Raw genomic sequence first — 17,212 nt, forward strand, 5'->3', positions numbered from 1 at the left:
GCTTCTTCATCTTCTTCAGCTCCTCCTTCATGAAAGTCACCATGTTGTCCTCCAGCAGCTGGAACAGAGAAACATCTGGAGTTAGACAGATGGAGATGTGAGTGTAAATCCAGGATGGACAACATGTGAAGCAGAGTCAGACTTCATGTGGATCTCCAGCAGAAACAGCTTCAGCATCAGTGAAGGCTGGAAGCTGGATGAAGGTTGGACTGTTTCACTCTGGACCTGAATGGATCTAAGAAGCTGAGAGTCTGCTTCATGTTTCAGCTGGAAGTCACAACAACGTCTTCTGTCTCACTGATGTGACAGTAAAGTGTTGAATGGAGACTTGTTCTCACCATAAAGATGGAGTCCAGATGTGTTTGATGCTGAGGGGCGGAGCCTCCACGGAGAACCTGGGAGCTCTGCTGGCTGACGCTGCAGAAACATGTTGACTTTGTTCAAGCTACTGTTATGATGATTGTGGTGTTCTTTAAAGAATGACGAGGCGCAGCACACGTTTAACCATTTAATGTCAGCAACCACCAGCGCGCACACAGCCACTTAATAGAGGTTCCACCTCCTAACAGGTGCACACCAAAAGACACCCCCCCCCCCCCCGCCGTCCGCATGGCAAACCAGTCAGATTAACCACAAAAAGCTCATTATGCTAATACACCACATCACCTCCCCCCTTAAATTAAACATAGTGAAGTAAATGTACGAAGTGGTCATCACAGAATCTTCTCTGAACTCCCAAATAACTATACTCAGTACTGCACTCTAACTTGGATAACAAAAACGCAAATTAGCATTTTTTTTTTGGAATTGCACACATCCAATATCACACGTCAACTCCGTAACGCTCGGGGACTCTAGGTTTCCGCCCAGAGCGTCTCAAGACCACCGTTCCTGGATCTGGTGGCTCAGGCTGGCCCGGATGACCAGCTGGTGGTGCAGACGGAGCAGACCCAGGTTCACCCAAACCACTCTCCAGCTCCGCTGACTGAGCCGCCTCTTCTGGCTCCAGATCTGACGTCTCCTGAGCGTAGCGAGGCCTCAGCTGGTCTCCGTGACGCCTGTACACCTGGTCAGACGCTTCTCCTTGCACCTTGTATGACACCGGCCCCGTCTGTTGTGTTACTACTCCAGGGATCCATTTGGGGTTTTCTCCAGCAGTATTACGCAGATACACGGGCTCATCTTCGCCAAACTGCCTCTCGGCAGCTCGACTATCGTGCTCTTTCTTCTGCTGATACTGCCTCTTCCTCACCCTTTCAGCCACATTTGGTTTCAGGAAGTCCAGCCGCGTACGCACATGTCTCTTCAGATGCAAATCAGCTGGCGACTCTCCAGTCGCACAGTTGGGAGAAGTACGATACCGCAGCAAAAAGTGAGAGATTTTGTCCTCAACACTCAAATCTTGTCCAGCAAGCTTCTTCATACCCGCTTTGAATGTGGCAACATATTTGATTTTTTTGATTTGATTTATTTATTTCATTCATATCTCTCAGCCAGGCCATTTGTTGCCGGATGTTTTGGAGCTTCAGTTGTGTGAAGGATACCATTTCGTTTCATGAACTGCTGGAACTCCTCTGATGTGAAGGTTGTTGCATTATCTGTGACGATTTGCTCCGGTATCCCATAAGATGCGAAAAGTCTCTTCAGCCTTGAAATGGTTGCAGAGGAAGTTATCTGAGACATTTTGAAAACTTCTAGCCATTTCGAGAATGCATCCACGACCACCATGAACATGTGACCCATGAATGGACCCGCAAAGTCAATGTGGAGTCTTTTCCAAGCCTCTGCAGGAAAACTCCAGGGGTGCAGAGGAACTGGGCGCAGTGTGCGCTGCTCCAGCTGACACACCTCACACTGTTTGCAGTGTCATCTCAACGTCCCGGTCAACGTTTGGCCACCAGACATATTGCCGCGCAATCATTTTCATTTTTACAATGCCTGGGTGCCCAGCGTGGACCTCTTGTAGCACTGCCTTTCTCAGTTTCACCGGTACCACAACTCTCGTCCCCCACAGAATACAACCCTGCTCCACAGACAGCTCCTCTCGCTTCTTGTAATATACTTTCAGCTCCTCCGGCACTTCTTCTGGCCAACCTTCCATGATGCATCTGTGCAGCTTTGAAAACTCAACATCTCTGTGCGTTGCTTGGGCAATCTGTTTTGCGCTTAATGGCGCCTCCTCCAGGTGTTGACATACCAATGCATTCAGACAAGCCCCCATTCCTCCTGTCCCTGTGTCAGTGATCTCCGGCAGAGGGACAGTCCATCTGCGTTACCATGCTCTTTTGACTGACGGTAGGTTATGCAATAATCATATGCAGACAGTACGACGGCCCATCTCTGAATACGTGCTGCGGCCATTGTTGGCAGTCCTTTATGCTCTCCAAACAGTGTGAGCAGAGGCTTGTGGTCAGTGATTAAGTTGAACTTCCGCCCCCACAAATATTGATGGAATTTCTTCACTCCATACACCAGACTCAATGCCTCGCGTTCTATCTGTGAGTAATTCTTCTCTGCTGGCGAGAGTGTTTGGGAAGCAAAGGCAATTGGATGCTCTTTCCCATCAGGCGTCGTGTGCTGAATAACAGCTCCAATTCCATAGGCAGAAGCATCACAGGCAAGTGTAAGGGGCAGGTGTGGATCATAATGAATTAACACCTTGTCACCTGTTAACAGTTCCTTACATCTGTCAAACGCATCCTGCTCCACTTTACTCCATTTCCACTTCACCTGGTCTTTTAGCAATCTGTAGAGTGGTGCTAAAACGGTACTTTGTTGTGGCACAAAGCGTCCATAGTAATTGACTAGACCAAGGAATGCTCTAAGCTCTTTGATGTTTGCAGGCGTCAGTGCGTCATGCACGGCTCTGACCTTGTCTCTGGAAGGGTACACTCCTTTTCCATCCAGCACGTGACCCAGGTACTCGATTCGCGTTCTACCAAAGTCACACTTTGACTTCCTCACTCTCAGTCCATTCTCTTGCAGCCGTTGCAAAACTCTCCCCAGGTTCGTCAGGTGCTCAGCTTCATTCCTTCCCATGACAAGCAGATCATCCAGATAAACCACGACGTTCAGGCCTTTCATTAGATTCTCCATAATCCTTTAGAAAATACTGACAGCAGAATTAATACCAAAGCAAAGCCGATTATACACAAACAGTCCTTTATGGGTATTCACTGTAGTGTACTTCTTAGATTCCTCATCGAGGAGAACTTGTTGGTAAGCGGCTGCCAGGTCTATTTTAGAGAATATTTTTCCTCCACACAATGCTGCCAACACTTCTTCAATGCGTGGTAATGGATAAGTTTCAGTGTTTGTAGCCTGATTCACTGTCACCTTGTAGTCGCCGCACAAACGAAGTCCACCATCTCGCTTAGGTACTGGGACCACCGGAGCAGCCCACTCGCTGTGCTTCATTGGGCTAATCACGCCCTCCTTTTCCAGGCGCTCCAGCTCCTTTTCCACTTTCTCTTTCATGGTGAATGGCAGTACGCGGGCTTTGTGGAACTTTGGGACTGCATCAGGCTTTACAGAAATTGCTGCTTTAACGTCTTTTAATGTCCCCAATTCATCTTTGAAAACATCAACATATTTAGTCAACACATCCTGTATTGACTTGGGGCGTGCTGCTGGAAGTACTGGCATTTCAGTGACTTTTTTGATCGCTTTCCAGTTAAGCTTGATTTTATCCAGCCAACCTCGGCCACACAGTGAAGGGCCTTCTCCAGCCACTACTATCAGAGGTAAGCTAGCAGTCTGATTTTCATAAGTAACTTCAGCCATGAACTGACCCTCTACTGGAATAATTTCCCCTGAGTAGCCCTTCAGTGCTACGCTGCTGCCCTCCAGTGGTACATGTGAGAATAGCCTCTCAAACTAACTTCCTGAGATGACACTGACTCCAGCCCCAGTATCAATCTCCATCGGCACCTTTCCCCCATTTATATAAAAAGTGGTAGGTCGTTGCACCGAGCGAGCTCAACAAGACGGGAACCTTTTTTCCATCATCCACGTCATGTGCCTCAAACAGCATTTCCATGCGCTCCACATAGGCAGACCACGACTCCACCTCCGGCTTGAATTCCTCGGGTCTTTGGGAAAAGTACGCCATAGTGCGGGAAAAAAAATCCGATCCCATCCTCGTGGCCAATTATGTGGTGTTCTTTAAAGAATGACGAGGCGCAGCACACGTTTAACCATTTAATGTCAGCAACCACCAGCGCGCACACACAGCCACTTAATAGAGGTTCCACCTCCTAACAGGTGCACACCAAAAGACCCCCCCCCCCCCCCCCCCCGTCCGCATGGCAAACCAGTCAGATTAACCACAAAAAGCTCATTATGCTAATACACCACATCGATGAATCCTGACACAAACACTGATTCTCACCGCTCATCAGCACTTCCTGCACCAGGTTGAAATGAAATGGGTTCAAACATAGAATGATCACTCTTCAGGGACACACAGCTGGATGGAAACTCAGAGTCAGAGCTGAAAACAAACAACATCAGGAACAGACTGAGTGGAAAATGGGAGGAAGATTGGAGGATAAAGGGAAGAATTGAGAGTTTCATAATCTGATGATTCTCTGACTGAGAACTATTGAACAGTTAGAAACTTTAGCAAGATTTTAGCTTCAATGACATGTGACTGAATCACTTTCTGAATAAACACATGGAATTCAGAAGACAACAGCAAATAAAACTCACTGTTCTCTGAAGTTTATCGATAAGTACTTGGACCGCTCACTCTTCAGGGAAACACAGCTGGGTTCAACTTCAGGCTCTGACCTGATAAATAAATAAAGATATTAAACGCACACACAAATGGTGTGAAGAACAGTGGAGGACAGTTAAAGATGGAGGTCTCACCTTTGAGCTTTGGTCTGGTTCTCATGTTCTCCACACAGAGTCCTTTTAGAGTGAGGGACTCCCTCCTCTCTGTCCTCACACTGATCCATGACAGAACACACACCTACACACACATACATACACACAGTTAAATATGATCATCGTGATGACCTGTCTGATTTTGAAACTACCGTTGAATGTCTCTGAAGGAGACCTGATTTTTGCCCATAAAAGTAAGAGTCCCAACAATGTCATAAAAACACATTTGTGTGTGCGGGAGGGCGGGGCCGGGGGGGGGGGGGGTGGGGGGGGGGGTGTCAGTGCTCACCCCAATTCAGTATGGAGTTCGGCTTGACGTCGTCTGGAAGATCAAAAAGAATGAGGAAGCAATTCATCATTTCTGAAAATTCAGTTATTAATTTATCAACTTAAACTCTCAAACTTTGCCTCACAGCAAACTCACAGACTCAGACTCTTTGTCCTTCTCAGTTCGTCTCCACAGAAAGAGGCTCTGTTCAGCTTAAATTGGTCCAGTCAGGACAGACCAGGCTGAACCAAAACCTCAAGGGGTTTTTGAAACACATTATACATTCCACCATCACTCTGAGCAGACTGAGCAGCCAGAGGGACCTGGGTCTCTCTCACATCTGGAAATGGATTCAGGGTTTTCTGACCGGCCGCTCCCAGAGGTTGAGAGTAGGACCCCACCTGTCCTCAGCATGGAGGACCACCGGCTCTCCACAGGGCTGTGTGCTCAGTCCCCTCCTCTACACCCACGACTGCACCCCCACCCACCCAAGCAGCTCCACCATCACAACTGATGTACTCATCTCAGGAGATGAGGCTGCTTATAGGGTGGAGGTGGAGTGACTGTCGGTCTGGTACTCCATCAACAACCTCATCCTGAACATCTCCAAGTTGAAGGAACTGATCATCGACTTTAAAACCGGACCTTCAGCTCATAACAATCAATGGGGACAGGGGGGAGGTGGTGCCAGACTTTAGGTTCCTGGTCACCTCCATTAGTAAAGACCTGACCTGGACTGCTAACTCCACACTGATCCTGAAGAAGGCACAGCAGAGACTTCACTTCCTGAGGATTGTCAGGAAGAAGAATCCAGAACCTGCTGCATCATCAGGGACTCTTCACAACACGGTAACCACCTGTTTGACCTCTGACCCTCAGGGAGGCATTTCAGGGCCATAAAGGAGAAAAAACAGGCTAGAAACAGCTTTTACTCTGGAGCTGTCGTTGACCTGAGGCTGCTAACAGAAGCAAACCAAACAGCTGATGATCCTCAATCTTCACTCTGCAATAAATCTGTCAACACACAAAAGCACGATAACCCAAGTGCAATATTATATAATAATTATATAGGCAACATTTTTTGAATTTCTCCTTCTCTTTTTATCTTTACCTTGTAAATAAACCCAGGGCCGGTCCAGGCTTCTCCGGCGCCCCAGGCGAGCGATGCCGAGAAGTGCAGTGCTCACACGGACCACGGACCGTCGGGGCGTCCCTTGTATGGTCAAGGAACCCCGCCCCCCGCCCAGTGCGTGGTGCCCCCGGCAGGGTATTGTTTCGCCTGTAGGATGGACCGGCCCTGAATAAACCGACCCGACTCCTCCCCCTTTCATAATGGCCCTTGTACAGTCTCTAAATCTTTGTTTTCATCGCTTCCTCTTTTTTCACGTCGCACTGTTTACAAGAGCTGCTTCTTTTTCAGACTTCACTGAGCTTTGTTTACAGTGACAATCTGTGAATTCCGATTCTCATGTCAAATTTCACTGAAACACAAAAACTCTGTGGGTCCACAAGGCTCCCAACACCTGATTCCACCATAAAATCATCAAGCAGATGAGTATTTACTTCATTTCTACACAAGGTGTGTGTTCAAAGGTCTCAGTCCAGAGAGGAGTGTCACTTGTTTTGTATGCTGAAGACTGACGCCAACATGAGCCAATCAGAGTGAAGGAGGGCTGAAGCCCCGCCCACTGCAAAAACTAATTTGCTTTTTCAGCCACAGAAGAAAGTAAAGAAAACACTATTTAACTCGTGTTAAATGTCAATTTAAAAGTTTCTCCAAAACGTGAATAAGAAGGAAGCTGTCAGGTTTGTGATGGTGTGAATGAAAGAGAAGAGGAGAAATTAAAAAGTCTGCTGGTCCGTTCTGGAAGCTTCTAAAGAGCTGACAGATTCTCACCTGAACTCTCTTCACATCTTCTTCAGACTCTTCTCCATGTGTGAGGAAACTTGAGGAGAGAAGAAGCTGCTCTCAGTCCGTCTCTCAGATCTGATGAAGACAAAGTGTTTTAACCTCTGACACACCCAGAGGAGGAAATTCTTGAGTTAAAACCTGTTTGAAACCTGTTTCATGACGCTAATCAGAACTTTAAAGCCAAAGTAGAGCTAAAGCCTGACAATTTATTTGGTGTCAGAAGTCAGTGTTAAACAGGTTACTTCCAAAACATATTTGTTCCTGTAATTTGAAAGTAATTAGTTGCATATAAAATATTACTGTCTGTGAGTTATGTTACACTATTGCATTACTTTTAGTTACTTTCACCAAAATAAACAGAAATATGACACAACTGCTGAAATGTAGTTTATTGAATCCGATTAAATATTCAGTGGAGGGTGGTGGAGCATCATGACTGTCGACCTCTGAGAATATTGATTTAATGATCTGTACAATGCACTGTATGAGTTGCTGTCACCTGATTATCTAACAACAGGAGCTGAGATCCATCTGCAACAACATCAAACTATTTTCAAATTCAGTTTATTCACTCAGTTTGTAACATTTAAACACGACTGCTCAGTCTGTGACTGTCAGAACGGAGCAAAACAGAGCACTGAGAAGTGCAGATTTTTTTCTCCCAGACTTAACACATTAACATTCAAAACTTCTTAAAACTGTAAACTTTGGTCAGATTCAACTTCATCTTCTCAAAACAGAAAATGACTTTTTAACCCAAAACTTTACATAACGACAAGACTCAGAGACTAAAGATTCAGACTCTAGACTCACAGATCCTTCAGGCGTTTTGAACACTCAAACACAGAGACTGGTGTGTGTGTTTATGGCATCTACTGAAATAAAGTTTACATTTAAGCCATTCAGTATTTTACCTTCCAGCTAAACCATTTTTATCCCATTTTCTGTACATCAGTGGTTTCTCAGTGTCGAGTCCAAAGAATTTCTGACTTTGCTTTGTGACTCAGAGTTAATTGAACACTGAGAAACCAAAGGAATCTATCAGGACCACTGAGACTGTAAAGGCTGAGAACAAGTTTTCACACAATTAAGCCCCAAAAAAACTGAAACCCCAGATACACTTTGAATTAAAGCTTGTTTTAGTCAAGGTTTTCTTTGATCAGAAATGATATGGTTTCTCCCAAAAGATAAGATGATGTACAATAAGTATCATTGTGGGGAAAAAAATACATTCTGCTTTTATTTACTTTACCCCTTGAAAACTGTCACAATCAACGAGAACCTCCAAAGTTCTAAAACATCCCGGTCGTCCAAGCTGTAGTGAAGCATCTTAATTCCCCTGATTGATTATAAACTCTTGTTTCAATGAAGTCAACACAACAGCAACAGCAGCGAAGCAGCTGGTTTGTGGAAAGTCACGGCTGAGACAAAGGAACTCACTGAAGATGGTTGTTGTTCACAAGTCAGATCATGGTAATAAAACCATATCTATATGTTTTAGTGCAGAAATGGTGAGTGGATCAAATCATGGCGGTTTAGCAGGAGCCCTGCTGGAGTCCTGACTCAACTCCAAAGAAGAATCTGTGAAGGAGATAAAGTCCACAGTGAAAGTCTGGAAAGACCATCTAACCTGAAAGAGTTCGAGCTCTCTGCTGGAAATGGATAAAATCAAAAATAGACATGCAGAAAGCTGCTCAGCAATCACAGCAAGTGTTTGTTGTTAGAACCAGTTACATATTTTTCTATTGATTATCAATAAGGGGATGAATAATTTTGAACATGGCACTTCTTTTTCAAAATAAAAGCTGAGATTGCTTTCTGTCGTCAGTGGAGCTTCTTGTACATCAACTTACCGTCTCTTGGAAAAAATAAAAACTTGCTGGTTGAAGGAAACTCACTTAAAGCCAAGATTTGTCTCGAGTATAAATCATTTCAGGCTCAAGTGTAAATTCTAATCCTTTCCAAGCACAGTGAACAGAAATGAGAATTATTGGACAGCAGGGGGCGCTGGAGGTCAGTGAGCAAACCTCGTGACTTTCAACAATGAAAGCAGATCAGTTTTCAGTCAAGGCCTTTCTCCTCCACACAGTTCAACAGAAAACTGACGTGTGGAAAAACACCAACAGTGAGACACCAGACCCGGCATGGCTCATTTTGAAGAATACATACATGTGTAAACGGCATTACTTCTACCCCACTCAAACCAGACTTATTGTCAAGGGTGGAAGTAATTGTGTAGATTATTTGGGTTATTTGTACTTGTATGAGTACTTCTTTCAAGTGTGTATGTGATCTTCTTTCAAAATCAAAAGTCACACCTGCCGACAGCCTCAAGTTGAATTTCTGTTCAAACCTGTTCTTCTGCATCTTTGCAGTCAATAACTTGTCCGATCGCAGCCCTGATAATTAACCTATGAAGATAGGAGAGGACAGCTCTGCTGCAGCAGTTCATGTTTCTGGAGCCAACATTCCTGTACAGCAAGAGAAAAAAGACTGATTGATGGACTGAAGATTTGGAGAAAAAGAAAGCAGATTAAAGACAGAAGACAAAACTGTCAGCAGAAAAAAATGAAGAAAAGATGAAGGATAAGTGTCAGTGGCTGTATCTGGAGGAATTTTTCATGAGTTCAGATGCAGAGTAAAGTATACTTATCTGACATTGCTTTCTTATTTTTCATGTGTGTTCAGGTTATTAGTTTGGCTAAGATAACCCGTCTGCCATGCAGAAAAGGCCCCGAGTCCTTTCAAGTTAACAAGGTAACTCAGATTTACTTAATATACGGAATTATCAGTTCTGGGTGTATATTTACAGATCTCTAATGTAGGTGATACACTTAGCAAAAGTGATAAGCACAAAGCACAGAAGCTGTAATAAAGTGAACAATGACTTTCCTGATTTAGTGAAAATAAAATATAAGCACAACAACAAACATTCCCCTTCACAGAATAGTTTCAACCTTTATACTAAGCCGGGAGAACTAATTAATTAAACGGTATAATTTAAATCACTTTGTTGTACACCTGTTCAGTTCAGTACAGCAAAAAGGACCCCCCCACCCAAAAAAAAAAAAACCCTTCACTTTCTCCTCAAAGCAGTAGCAAATGGCCCAATCAGTTAGTGTGAGAGGGTGTGGTGCAATAGAGTACTCATCCAGGTTGGTGGGTGGAGCAGAGTGGTAGGATGGAGTTGATGCAGGTGGAGGGTGAAGACCCACAGGTGGTGATGAGTGGTGCGATCTAGTTGTCCAGCGTCGCCAGAGGAACTCTGAGCTTCCTGGGTGGCTCACAGTGCTATCTGGAGCAGCCTTTTCCTGATTAACACAATCACATGGACAGCTCCATGGAATCCATGCAGATTCCAACAGCAGGTCCAGCTGAGCCAGACGGCTGCAGTGATCAGTCTCTGTTCAATCACTGCTGTTGTCCAGCAGTCCTCAACTCTTTGTCAGAGTCCAGAAGCTGTGTCTGCGTTCCGACTGTCTGTCCCACAATCTGCAGACACCAAGTCAATCACTGCTTTCTGTCCACTGCCTCCAGACTGCTTGGACAACCGTCTCCAACCTGCTCTGTCCTCCTCTGCTCTCTGTGTCTCTCCCCTTTCACACACATCAGGCAGGTGCAGCAATCAGCCTGGAGCTGAACACACACCTCATACACCTCTGCAGGAAAATCACTCAAAAATAACATTCCTGTCACAAAATAAATAGATTTAAACATTGTAGCCATTCAAACACATTGTAAGAAACAGGAAATAGATATTGAAATGATTGTTTTAATCTCTTTTATTTATTTAAATATTTAGAAACTTGTAAATATTTCCCACTGGGCTACAGCAGGCTAAAGATAGAGACATTCTCACCACCATTGGTCAGCCTGATAATAAAATGAGAGTTTCCCACACATATTGGCCCTCATTTATCAAACGGTAGTACAACCGTATATGGGCGTACGCCCGTCGTACGTCCATATGAAAGACGGGTTAGTTATTTATCAATTTGGTCGTGATCGTTCGGAAAGACGAAATCTCAGGACAGGTCGGACATCGTGTACGCAAGTTTCAGTCAGTGCCGACTTGCGGTGCAGTGCAGAGGAACCTGGCGGAGCATGAAAATAACTATAAAGCACATCTCAAACACGCCATAAAGCAGGAGCAGCACACATTCAGTACAGATTAAAAAATAAATAAAAAAAAATAAAATGATGCCCTTAAGGAATATCTAATAAAATTCTTCCTCGTGGGATTAATAAAGGATTTTTAACTTTCAATCAGTCCGCTGGTTCATCCTGCCACGGAGAGGAGCAGTTTTAACAGTGCGCAAAGACGCACAGCTGCCGCTGTGGAGCAGCTTCAGACGCTCAGATCCAGCGGGGGAAACGCTGCTGTTCCCGTTCATCCCCGAAAAGGTGTGTGACTTTATTTAGGGAGTTTACACAATATTGCACTGGCGACAGAGTTATGCTGCATTCACACCGAAAGCGTCGCGGGCGTCGTCGACGCTTGCGACGCCTCGAAGCTGACGCTTGTGACGGTTCAAGCACGACGCTGACACCAAGTGGTCACAAAGCTCACGACGCTTGCGACGCTCTTGACGCGAGTCAGTTTGTTGGCGCGCGGGAGGCTGTGATTTCTGTTTCCAGCAATGGCGGATCGCATCAGGAGAGTGGCTTGGCTTTATTTGTTAAATAAAGCCAGACAGCGTCGTCGGCGGGCACATTGGCGTCGTCTCTGGGTTCATCCCATTATTCAGAGGCGTTCTGAATTTGGGGAGTTTCACCATTTGCTCCAGGAGCTGCGGGAGGATGAGGGTCGCTTCCAGGGCTACTTTCGTCTCTCCCGGGCCCAGTTTGACGACCTGCTGGCCCGCATCGGTGCTCGGATCACTCTCCAGGACACCAACTACAGACGCTCAATTCCTCCTGAAGAGCGCCTGTCCATCTGTCTCCGGTTAGTCAGTGACATTGTATTATGATGTTATCTTACAAAATGCACTTTTTATCACTATAAGCACATATAGTGCTGGATAAATTAGCATACAGACTTGGGAGACAACAGGGTCAGCCTATCCCTACGTTTTCTTTTACTTAACGTTATTTATATAAAGTGCAAATATGCTAAGCTGGTGTAGATTTGTTCATATGTAGCCCGCTGTAATGTATGCTAAACTTATTAGCAGCACTAAATGTGTTCTGAACAGGCGTCATTACAGAGAGCTAATGTGACAACTATGACACCTAGTGACAGGTGACAGACACGCAGTATGGACTAAATTATTTGTGACAATATCTACAGATGGAGTTATTTATGTTTTATGCTCCCCACGTGCTATGCATGTTACTAAATTTACAGTAAAAAAACACAATGTCTGCTAGTTAAATGTCATTTGCAATAGGTTTTATTTTATTCCATAGACAAGAAAAAAATATTTTCCATTTTATGAGTAAAGTAATATGATTATGTGGTCAAAAATATGCAATTTATTATTGCTTGCAGGTTTCTGGCCACTGGGGACTCCTACAGGACCATCGCCAGCAGCTTCAGGGTGGGCATTTCAACTGTCTCCCAGATAATCCCACAGGTGGTGACAGTCATCTGGGAGAGCCTGGTGGAGGAGTTTATGCCTGTTCCTGGAGCAGAGGAGTGGAGGTCCATTGCGGAGGAGTTTGAGGAGCGATGGAACTTTCCTCTGTGCTGTGGTGCTGTGGATGGGAAGCACATTCAAATGAAGGCACCCCCCAACTCTGGCTCCCTGTATTTCAACTACAAGTTGCACCATTCCCTGGTCCTGCTTGCAGTTGTAGATGCGAGATACAGGTTCAGGGTGATAGATGTTGGAGGTTATGGCAGAACCAGCGATGGAGGGATCTTTGCCAACTCCGCCTTTGGCCAGGCTCTGCGTGCAGGTACACTGGATCTGCCTCCAAACCAGCACTTACCCGGAGCTGACCACCGAGGATCCCAGCCTCATGTATTTGTGGCAGACGAGGCGTTTCCTCTTCGCCCCTACCTGATGCGCCCCTTTCCTGGACGTGGTGGCCTAACCCTGGAGCAGCGCATCTTTAACTACCGCCTCTCCCGGGCCCGGCTGGTGGTGGAGGATGCGTTCGGGATTTGGTCGTCCCAGTGGAGAATGTTCCGCACTCTGCTGGAAATCCACCCTGAAGTTGTTGAGAAATGTGTGAAAGCGACGTGTGTTCTCCACAACTTCATGAGGATGTCTGCAGATGGGCGAGCGCCTGCATGCAGAGGAGCGGTGGAGCAAGAGGAGCCACTTCCAGGTGTGCGGCGGATGGGGGCCAACAATGCGACCCGAGACGCACTCAACACTCGAGATGTGTTCATGGCCCACTTCTGTGAGGAGGGAGCAGTACCGTGGCAGCCAGCAGAATAGTCATGTCCTCACAGGACTGACCCACAACGGCTCTTTTAAGAGCCACCCACAAATACCTAAAGAGCACTCCTTCTATTATAACATTTAAGCAGCTACATTTAACAATGTACAAATAAAATGTGTATATTAATGTTTTTCTTGTGTACATGTTTCTATATTCAATACTCTTTGGAGCTTTTTTTCCATCCTGTTTGCAGGTAATGGCTGCCAGACTCTACTCCTTCCCCAGACTTCTGTATCATCACAACGTGCACGTTCAGACCAGTCTAAACAACACAAGGTGAAATAAATAAAACAAATTTCCAACAGAAAACTGTTTTTTTCCTTCTAAGATTATATGAAACTAAATATCTACAATTGGGGAAATCAACATTTTCAATCAATCAGGATTATAAAATGATAAAGGTGTGCTTAAAGTCACAGTCAAAAACAGGAGTTGCAGAGAGCATAATTTTTTTTTATTTAACAAAACATAAAACTATATACATAAAATATAGAGACAAGAATAGAAAGGATCTTAATTGGAGGAGGTGCGGTGGAAGAGGAGGGACACACCGGAGTCTGGTTCCTCTCCTGCAAAAAGTGTCACCTCATTCAGGTCAAATTACTGAGTTGGCTCCAATTGTTCCAAATTTAGCATAAAAGTGCTGCTTTCATATAATAGTTTGTGTATTTGAAATTTGACAAAATCTTTTGATTGAGGCGGCACTTTTTGCAGGAGAGGAAGCAGAGAGAGGAGGAAGTGCTCATCTTCTGAGTAGGGTTTCCTCAGTTCTGCCAGCAACTCCCGCTCAAACGCTGATGGCTCTGAGCGGTCCTGGAGCCTTCTTCTTTGCCTCTTACGAGGTGGCCCTTTAAAGAAACACAGGACAATGAGAATCCTGACAGCTGAAATATGTTTCACCCACAATTCAACCAATTATTACAAAGAAAATAACATAAGCAACAACTAAATTCTGTGTTAAAAGAAGAATATGTGTAATTTAACAATATCTAAACAACTTTTATGTTAAATTATGTCAAAGTAAATGAGCATTCATAGTACAATTGTTATTTAAACTGACCATGATTATTTCACATCTGAACAAATTCAGTAAAATTCCTAGATTCACAGTTCATCATTCAAAGACACACACAAATGAATGACTATTGGACCCAAAAGTATGATAAAAGTTTCAAAAGAAATATTTTCTTGACACAAGCACGTAGCTCTCCAAAAATATACATCTATAGTATTTTTTGGAATCTACTTGATTGTGTGGATCTTTTTCAAAGCTTTTAAAATATTCCTACATTCTCAACCTTAGCAAAATTCCTGCACACCTGAAGGTGTAGGAGCAGATGAAGGGCCAGCCTGCGCAGAAGAGGCAGAAGAAGCAGCAGCAGCAGGCACAGGTGACTCTGGGTTAGAAGAGGATGGTTCTGTCCCAGGTCCTATGTCAGCAAGTTCTGTATGAAAAAATAAATGATTAAATAAATGCACCGTTTCTGTTTTTGGTTCTATTTTTCCAAAAAAATAAATATTATTTATATTATTTCCACTGCTTGTACTCCTGCTACTAAATATCAAGGCAGCACACCGATCAGACAGAAATCAATGTATTTTGTTTAGCTATCATAAAATGTTTGTGTGAGTGTTTTTTTCAACAAAATCAGACATAAAGCACCTGACATCCCTGCTCCTGCTTCTTCCTGTGGCTCTTCTGGGTGGTCATACCCTGCTTCCTCCTCTTCCTCGACCCTTGGCAACAGCATGTTGCCTGACGTCTCCCGTGGGGCGATGTGGGGGTCGAGGAAGGATAAAACAGCTCGGTATTTCCACCCCTTGGCTGACCCTGCCTCTGAACCACTCTTCTTCCTCCTCTCTTGCTCCTTCCTGAACTCCTTGGTGTACTTGTCCCTCAGGCTCTTCCACCGATTTTTGCACAGTTCCTCTGGATAAACATTGGTTTTAGCGGGAAAGATAGCAGCGGCTGTACAATGTTCTGACTGAATGTAGCACACAATACAGCGCGATGAAAAGTTTAGATAACTTACTTGGGACCCCGATCTCCTCGCTGATCCTCCCCCAAGCAAGATCCTTTCTATTCTTGTCTCTGTAGTGAAAAGACGACGTGTCGTACAGCTCCGGACGAGCGCACACAGCCACAATCAACTTGTCCTCCATCGTTGTCTTTCTTTTCCGGACTCCTGGTCCTGACGTAAACGACGTGAAACGTAGTGACGTAGCAGCGGAGGGATCGTCTCTGATTGGTTGACGCTCAGCGGCAGCGCGTCGAAAGTTCAGTTTTCCCAACTCTCAAAAAGCGACGCTCACGACGCTCCTGACGCCGGAGACGAGCGTCGTGGGCGTCGACGCTCGAAACGCTGGAAAAGCGACGCTCATGACGGTCCTGATGCGCCGCCCCGCCGCCCGCCGCTCCACGACGCTCGTCCACCATCGACTTTGCATAGAAAAGCGACGCTCACGACGCCCGCGACGCTTTCGGTGTGAACGTAGCATTACTTTGATGCGCTTGCGCCACAAGAGGATCCGGGAACCAGCAGAGCCTCCACTGGGTCTGGACGGAGGAGACAGGACCTGAAGAACAGCTACTGAAATGTAAATAAACTCTAAAGTATAGAAAATTATTTATTTAATCAGTGATGTGATGCCAGCAGCCTGGAAAATAACATATGAACTAAAGGGAGGTTATACAGACAGAGGACGTTTAGTCAAACATTTTATGAAAACTTCTATAAATTGTCTTTAATTGAAGCAGCACCAGCAGCGGGGGGCACGCGCCGCCCTCGGTGGCCTGAGTCCCGGGTCCTGTTCGGTCCTGTGCTGTGTCCCGTTCGGTCCGAGGTGCGTCTCGGTGGGACCGTCCCGCTGTGGGGAGGAGACCGGGCCGTGGTGCCGCGCTGTCTGACTCTGAGACATCATAAAACAAAACAATAAAACTCTGAGCTGTACAACATGAGTCGGCTTCATTATTTGTAACATCAGGGTTAAATTAACGGACCTATAATCTGCTCAGACCTCAGCCGGTGTCCTCAGAGCTCCTCCTGATTTCTCTCCACCTCAGACCTGAGAGGATCCATTTCCAGCTCCCAAAAGTTTCTTTTTTCGCCAAAATCGCTCCTTTTCCGTGTTTGACCTCACTGGGCGCGGCTTGGGAACTATGAATATTTCAGGGCGTAACATTGTTAATGACGATCGAATTCAGCCGCCTCATTTATCAACACCCGATCACTCAAACGCTGAGATCGGCGAGGTACGGAAGTTTCTGTAATGCCGTGCGAGCCCCGTCGTACGATGAGCTCACCGCTCAGATATACACCCGTTTGAAAGATAGATTGATAAATGAGGGCCATTGTGTGTCAGAGTGACGCTGCGTTCTGTGAAACTAGAACACAAACTGCATCAATTAAAATCAAACATGTCATGTTGGTTGGAAAGGGGGGTCAGTGGAGCTCCAGATTTAGACTGGAGAACAGGCCATGAGCAACAGATCCCTGATCTGACTTCAAGTGACCTGAATGAAAATGTTTTCTCATGAAAAACAAATCAGGATTTTTTTCCTTCTTGACAGCCTTTATCAGCTTTTAATTAAAGTGAACTCACAAAAACCAGAAAGTAGTTTTCCACTTTCAACGAACTTTCCTGAAATGCACCACATTCTTGTCTGTACATTTTCCCCACATTGTAATGACTGCATGACATCTCATCACATCACCAGTCCACAGTTCACAGCAAGCCCAGGAAAGTTG

General features: G+C 45.2%; 1 protein-coding gene across 1 annotated transcript in view; it reads right to left on the minus strand.

Annotated features, from left to right (window-relative positions):
* LOC115402059 (NACHT, LRR and PYD domains-containing protein 4C-like) overlaps positions 1 to 17,212 on the minus strand; it is an 868,403-nt gene that overhangs the window by 430,708 nt on the left and 420,483 nt on the right. The gene's annotated exons all lie outside the window — the stretch shown is intronic.

The sequence above is a fragment of the Salarias fasciatus genome, chromosome 15 (genome assembly GCF_902148845.1).
Source record: "Salarias fasciatus chromosome 15, fSalaFa1.1, whole genome shotgun sequence".
NCBI classification, from domain to species: domain Eukaryota; kingdom Metazoa; phylum Chordata; class Actinopteri; order Blenniiformes; family Blenniidae; genus Salarias; species Salarias fasciatus.